General features: G+C 37.6%; 1 pseudogene; it reads right to left on the minus strand.

Moving 5' to 3' along the window:
- Window positions 1-6,121: 6,121 nt before the first annotated feature.
- LOC140666416 (5S ribosomal RNA) lies at window positions 6,122-6,242 on the minus strand (annotated as a pseudogene).
- Window positions 6,243-6,453: the final 211 nt, after the last annotated feature.

A 6,453-nucleotide genomic window follows, 5' to 3' on the forward strand; every position in this document is an offset into this window, starting at 1 on the left:
TGATTCCCTCTCTTTTCATGTTTTTCGCCTATATCGCTGTTACATGTTCACCCAACTCCGCGAGTGCACTTGTCACAAAGAATGCAAGGATAACTATACTTGACGAAGAAGAGAATGCGAGCGAATGCAGATGAGAACGGATTTTATAGCTGGGTTATATTTAGTTTATAGCAGAGTTATATTTATATCAGATTTTATATTTCGATTAAAAGAAAAACATAAGCGTGACAACTAACAAATCTTTTTTTTATTTTAAAAGAAATGAGAATTCTAGCATTTTTATTAAGCTTTTTTATCCGAAGCTTTTTTCTGAAGATATATATTTCATCTTTTGAATATACATTTCGCAAGATTTCTATTTACGATTGAATCTATAAATTTTGGTTATCCAAATTTATCAGTCTGTCGATATTTCGAGACATTTTCTCCAGAGACACATCCTATATTCTTGATCTTTTCTTAAGACGGCAATATCGATGACGGATAGGGAAGCAGGAGAGCTTGCACGGATACAAATTATAGGCATAGAAATGCCAACGTTTCTGTATCTATTGTAGCCGCGAAATTATGAGGCCGACATTTATTGGCCAACTTGCAACTCCTCGTAGCCAGAGTCTGAATTATTCGTCGCTCCGTTTAGAAGCCTCATAAGTTTATTTCAATTTGGCCCCGACTGCTCGCCTTCTTCTCTCCTCCCCTTTATCCCACATCCCTGCTCGATTTCATCCCGTCTCAGCCTCTTTCGCTTCCCCGCGTTTCTTGGCTTCGCGCAAAAGATTTATAAAGCCGACGAGGAATTTCCTGCTCCTCATCCTGGAGGAAAAAAAAAGATCATCTAGCGAGCCTTAATCTTGAACACCTCCAGCGTCGCGGCTATTTGAATTTAAACGTTCTTACTTAACCTGGTACTAAAGTCTCTCTTCTCCGTTTTTCTTCCTCTCTGTCTCTCTCTCGCTCTCTCTTTGTCTTTCTCTTGTCCGTTCTCTCCCGTATAGAGTGCATGGAAGCGGTCGAGCGAAGAGGAGCATGTGAGTTAAAACAGTCGTGAAACAAAAAGGAGGGAAGAATTCCTTGAGACGAAAAAGGCGGGATGGGGAAAAAAAGGAGCTTCTGAAGAAAATAACAACGAGAAGATGTAGAACGGAGTGCTCGGGGGATGTTAACGAAATAGAAATGCGCACCGTGTTATTGCAAACTCTACGGGGTGTTTTGGAATCACAGTTCGTCTCTTTAACTATACAGATCATTGCCATATTGTCTCTTATCCTTGAGAACTTGTACATTAATTCGAAAGATCGACGCAATAATAGCCAACATATATTCACGTATACTCTTCTATAGAAAAGTGTAATTTTACCAGCAATTAAAAAGTTACAAATTTTGGGAAATTAAGTTTCAAGTAATATTATCTTAAATGGATGGGAAAAAATTAAGAAATAATTCCACGCGAATATTTCTTATCTTTATAAAGTTTTTTTTTTTCTCTTTATCTAACACACACTTATGCAATTCAATTCTAGAGGCACGAAACCGTACGTAGTGTTCTCTTTAAGCTTAATACGATGCGTGGAGCTTTTTTCGAGCTTCCAGGCGGGCGTCGCGATCGCTACGTCGTCGCCGGACTTCTGTTCGCGTGGTTTCTTCGACGCTTTCGACGCCGCGATATTTCGTTCACGAGGGAGTTTCGAAGAAGAAAGAACCACAACGAAGAACTTGGCTCCAAGTAGTTTCGCGAGGCAAAGCCGCGGCAGTGTGTCGATTATACGGCTTCTTCTCCCTGTAGAATTTGCTCCAGACAAAGCACGTTTGTGTGCGCGCCATTCGAACGTAAACATCTTGTAAACAGATCCTTCTTCTCCTGAGGTATTATTTTGGGCAACACAATAGTTGATAATCAGAGATGCTATCAACATTTCACATTTGTTTGACGGTGTACATCGAATCGTGCGTTTTGGAAATTAAATGCGAAATATTAAATATTCTTATTGTTAACTAAAGAAAAAACATTTGTTGCAATATATGTACTTTAATTATTTTTTTATTTCCTGTTATTATTTATTTATTTCCTGTCAGTTTATTTTTTCAATTACGATATACGATTGATGTTTCCTGAATCAATATATGTATGTAAAGTCAATATATGTAAACGAAACGAATTATCATTAGCTCAATTGTATTCAAACTATTTTCAGTTTGTTTTCATGACATAAAAACAACGGTCTGTTCCTAAATATATTTTTTTTTTCAATTCGACAAACTTCATCAGAATTAGCAAATAAAATTTTCGCGAGTGAAATGAAACATTCGCTGATATATTTTTAAAGTTTTGGATGAAGGGAGCGAGACGGCTAGAGAGAGGGAGGGAGGATGCATCGTCCCCGGGCGCACTTCCTGCGGTGTGAATTCACTTCCGTCCTATCTCGCCGGTGCAGTCGTAAAGCGAATTTATCGTTCGTTATTAGCAAATGTAGCGCGCAAGGGAGGTTTGTCCGCGAGGACTGATAAAAAATAATGTGAGAAGGAGACGCGGAGAGAGACGAGGTGTGGATGGGACTGATATCGCGTCCGTCGAGCCCTCGTCGCTTCCGCTCCGTTGCATCTTGAAAAACTCATCGAAGGAGCAGCACGCCGAGCTCGGGAATCAATTATGAACAGGATGAAGACACGAGAAAAAATAGAAGAAGAATAGATAGAAAAGAAAGAGGGAGAGAGAGAGAGAGAGAGAGAGAGAGAGAGAGAGAGAGAGAGAGAGAGAGAAAGACGAAGGGATAAAAGGCCGAAGAAGGACGATACGAAAGAGAGTGACTGCCGAGAGTCGAGAAATCGCTGGAGAGATTCAGAAGCGCCGATGCATATAATCGACCGTCCCTGTCATCTAATAAGACGCACGCTTCAATTTTTACCGTTGGAAAAATATCACTTCCGCGCGATGCGGAAGGTTTATTTTAGACATGCCGAAAATATTTTAGACATATCGAAAATCTTGTTTAAAAAGTCGATTTACTAAGTATTTTGGTATAAAATTTGTAATACGTATTTGTAAAAAAAAACTTGCAACCTTTCCGAAATATTTTTTAGAGGACTTTTAAATTGTTTTAATGAAATTTTTATCGTATAAGTAATTTTATTGTGTGTGAGTGTTATTGATGTAAAAGTGGTTTTAGAAAATATTTTCAGCGTCAAAAGTCTTCCTGATTACGAGAAATTTCGTAGATTTTAAATTATTGGTTATATAAATAAATTAATTACATTTATAAAAATAGAAAAAAAAAACTAAAGTTTAAATGTATTTTTGTCGACCACTATATATGTGTTATTTAACTTTGACTCGAACGGTAGAGTGTCGCAGTGAAAAAACGACATGTCGACGTCGCGACGCGCCGCTGGACACCAAATCAAGCCACGCTTCGCCGTCGCATACGTCACGTCCGTCGTGAAATAACCCGATGGTCCGAAAATTGGCTCTCTCTCTCTCTTTTTTCCTCCCGAGGAGAAAAAATGAGAGTACCTCGACGGGAGGTATCCTCTCTCTCTCTCTCTCTCTCTCTCTCTCTCTCTCTCTCTCTCTCTCTCCTCTCGCCGTTCGAGCTGGGCGTTTTATCACGGCGTCAGGACGCCGTGCGACATTGAAGTCCTCGGGGGAGCGTTCCGAGGGTTTGGAGAAGGGAATCAGTCGGGCAAGAAATTAAATATTACCCCGAGGAGAGCGAAAAGCTGCGCGCTCACGCTCTCGCTGCGTCGAGGACGATCGCAAAATTTTGGTCTTCCCGATCTGGTAGTGCCAGGTCTTTCGAGTAGGTAGGTCATTCTTCCGAAATTCTTTTTTAGAGAAAAGAAATTACCCCGTGAAGGGGATGTTCAAATCGAGTTACAATCGTCTCATTTTAATTTGAATCCTTCGATAATACAGGTTATTAACTTTTTCGATTCGGACATAAATTGTAATAAATACATATAAATTTGATATTGCAATATATAAAATATACATGTATGTATGTTACATATACATGTAAATATGAATATATCTAGACATATGTATGTACATACATATATATTATATATTTTTTTATAAAATTACTTTTTTAAATAAAAAAAATTTTTTTTTTAATCCATGATAAATGTTTGTAATCAATATTAAATTATTAAAATACATTTTTTTATCAAATTCACATCTATGAATTTATTCTAATATTTAAATATATGATTTAATATGTTTTCTTCTGCTTGTAAAATAAAAATGGAAGAAAGAAATCCTCTATCATTACCAGAGTATCTATAATATTTATTTTTTAATCGACTGATTAATAATCAAGGATTTTAAAATTTAAGGAGATAAAAAAAAGAAATATTCAGTAATCTCTCTACTATAATTTATCTTTTCAAAAATAATAATGTATAGCGCTGTAAGAAAAAAAATCAGAAAATAACATAATAATACATATAGTTTAATAGAATACACACTCAAGAATTAAAGTACTCACCAAGTATATACTTTAACCTTTGAAATGCCACTAAATCAGAACACTCAAGAGCAGGCATTGAGTATTCGTGCGTAAGGGCATCCCTGTACGCACGAGTTGAATTCGAGGATCTCACCGTGGACATAGGGATCGAGCGTCACCGAGTCTCATGGGATATCCAGGACAAATAACATTCTGATATAGACGCGGCAAACAAGCAGACAAACCTTCCGCTTGTGCACGTCTTTCCTCTTCCCACTCTCGTCCCCTTTAAACCGACCCTTCATCTCCGTTCGCGGTTAGGATGAATATCGATTCGAGAAGTTGGAAATTCGCTTCGCCAAGATGAAATTGCTTGAAATGTTGCATATACAATACCTGTTCGTCACTGCATTCGAAATCAATCAAGAAATTAATCTACATGTTTGAATAGCGACCAATTTTATAATTTGATTAATTACAACAAGAAGTTTGATTACGTTGAATAATATCAGTAATATTTTAATTTTCACACATGGAAATTTTATCTCGATTATTTCTCTTTTTATTTTCAAATCTATATAAAAAATCTTTAACACACATTATTTTTTCTCTTTTTACTGCATCACTTTGTGTACTTTGTATGTCTGATCCAAATTAACTATTCCACAATAAATGTCCCTTTTATGACTACTTGATAGTAGCTTTCAGATATATTACATCTTTCGTAAATACGCTCACGCACGCGTTCGCAAAATGCTTATTCGGTTTATCCCTCTCACACGACACGTACAAGCCGTTAGGCGCGAAGGGTTAAGCGGATTTTTCACTTATGTGTCGAGAAGGGGTGGGTGAAATCCCACTCGTAGAGTCGGCGAGAGGGAGCTTAAGTCGGCGACAGACACGATTCTAATTAAACTGCCGCTCCCGCCCCCTCCTCTTGTGCCCTCTCCCTCTCTCACCTCCCCCCTCCCCCCCCCCGGTTCACGTTGTTACGGTTATTGTTGTAATTATCGTCGGTGCGTGCACGACGTAGTTGCCTGCGCTGCTTGTTGTTGTTGTAGTTATTGTTTGTCCCGAAACTTCCCAGCCGCCCAACCGGCCCACTGCCACCCGATCCTCCGCAGCCTGTATTCATCCCTTTACGTTCGCCGCGTCTGCCGCGAGTTTCGGCCGCGCTTGCAACTTGGTGTTGGGTGCTACGTGTTTCGCTAACTGGGTTTGCCGCGCTCGCTCAAGGGGGCTAACAGTGTTTCCGGTTCCTGCCACGGGACGACGACAGCTTTCTCATCTACCCGTCTATTTGTCTCCTAGATACGATTCGTAACGCTTTAATCTCTTTTTGCTCGAGGCTTCCAATTACAATGTTACAAGGGATTGCATTACGTCATTTTAATTGGAATTGTATATAATAATTTTTTATCTAAAATTTCTGTTTAGAATATTTACAATTAATATTAGTTATAAAGAGAGCTATATAAAAATCGCATTTCTCTATCAAAACGATGTAATATACATTATCAACAATTGGACGTTGCATTTTATGAGAACTGATTTTTATTAAAAAAGAATCAAATTGAAATTGTTTAAAAAAGTAGATAAATAATAAAAATAATTTTTTATAAAGTCGCAAAAGTGTGATATTCGATAGATCGATGTTTATTAGAAAAATAAAAAAAACTTGCCAACAGCAACATGGTGTTCTCAAGCGGTCTCCCACCTAAGTACTAACCGTGTACAACGTTGCTTGACTACGGTGATCGGAAGAGAACCGGGGTTTTACACCGTAATTTGACCGTTGACGAATGAACATATTTTCTATTGTATCATAACGTATCACATGTTTTAAATGTCTATGAAATGTATGTGAAAAATTACAATTGTCCATAAGTAATACTAATAATTATTTAAAAATCTTGCAAAATTTATAATTCATGCTAATTAATTTAGATAACTAATATTACCAAAAAACAATATTTCTTAAATTGACATGTCTCTATTTTTCAACAGTTAA

The sequence above is a fragment of the Anoplolepis gracilipes genome, chromosome 5, assembly GCF_047496725.1.
Source record: "Anoplolepis gracilipes chromosome 5, ASM4749672v1, whole genome shotgun sequence".
Classification (NCBI taxonomy): domain Eukaryota; kingdom Metazoa; phylum Arthropoda; class Insecta; order Hymenoptera; family Formicidae; genus Anoplolepis; species Anoplolepis gracilipes.